This window comes from Cervus elaphus, chromosome 12 (assembly GCF_910594005.1).
Source record: "Cervus elaphus chromosome 12, mCerEla1.1, whole genome shotgun sequence".
Lineage (NCBI taxonomy): Eukaryota > Metazoa > Chordata > Mammalia > Artiodactyla > Cervidae > Cervus > Cervus elaphus.
The window spans coordinates 39,494,121-39,495,157 of NC_057826.1; the positions used below are offsets into that span (position 1 = coordinate 39,494,121).

At 35.0% G+C, this 1,037-nt stretch overlaps 1 non-coding gene across 1 annotated transcript; it reads right to left on the reverse strand.

Annotated features, from left to right (window-relative positions):
- Nucleotides 1-580: 580 nt before the first annotated feature.
- Nucleotides 581-712, reverse strand: LOC122706026. Its single transcript, XR_006344283.1, has one exon. It is a non-coding gene; the product is annotated as a small nucleolar RNA SNORA72 (small nucleolar RNA).
- Nucleotides 713-1,037: the final 325 nt, after the last annotated feature.

Here is a 1,037-nt window from a genome sequence, read left to right on the forward strand (position 1 = left end):
CAATAATAGTATGTATGCCAAAAAAAAATTAATGGAGTTAAAGCATTCTAAGGTCCCTATGTTATCCAGGAGAAAGATAATAATTTTGTTTTAGATCTTCAAAAATGATGTATTAAGCATGCATGTTTTATCTAAAACAACAGAATCAGAGAGTAAAACTGAAATAATAAAATAATTAATTTAAACAAAATGAATAATAATTCAAAAGAAGGCAAGAAGGGGTAAAAAGAAAACAGCCTATTTTAAAGGAACACAAATTAAGATAGATTTAAACACATTATGGAACTTACATGCTAGTAGAAGAAACACACATGTGACATAAGTATGTACATAATCTCATATAGTATTGTGCTATGAAGAAAAATCAAATAGGGTAAAGCATTAGGTAGTGCTTAGATGACTATTTTTATTTATTTTTTAAAATTTTACAGTTCATTTAATGGCAACTGGTAGTCATCAAACTAGCAATGGTTATCTTCAAACATTGTCACACTAGCTGTGCTACCATTTTTCCAGATTGATCAGATACCTAGAGTCACAGACATTTCACACACAAGATGCATCGTATAAATCAGACTTGGTTTATCACCAGCATTTATAAAACCAGACTTAGGAAAAGAAGTAGATCTGGGGACACATGAATGGTCTTAGTATAGTGAATGTTTAGCCTGCCCCAATTATTATGAAAGCAGAACAGCGAGAATATTCACAAACTATTTTTAGATAAGGAAAGATCTGAAAGAGGGAGGAAGAAAGACTCTAAGACTTTTTATCTTGAGCAAAAGGTTGAAAAGATAAGAGGATACAAAAAGGAGATTGAGAAGACAGTAGGCGAGGTGGCAGGAAAACCAGAGTGTGGCTTGGTGAAGAAATGTTTCAATAAGGTGGGCACACTCAATTGTGACACTAAGAAAGTGAAGTCGCTCAGTCGTGTCCGACTCTTTGCGACCCCATGGACTGTAGACTACCAGGCTCCTCGCTCCATGGGATTCTCCAGGCAAGAGTACTGGAGTATCTTTCCCAGACCTGGAGAACAC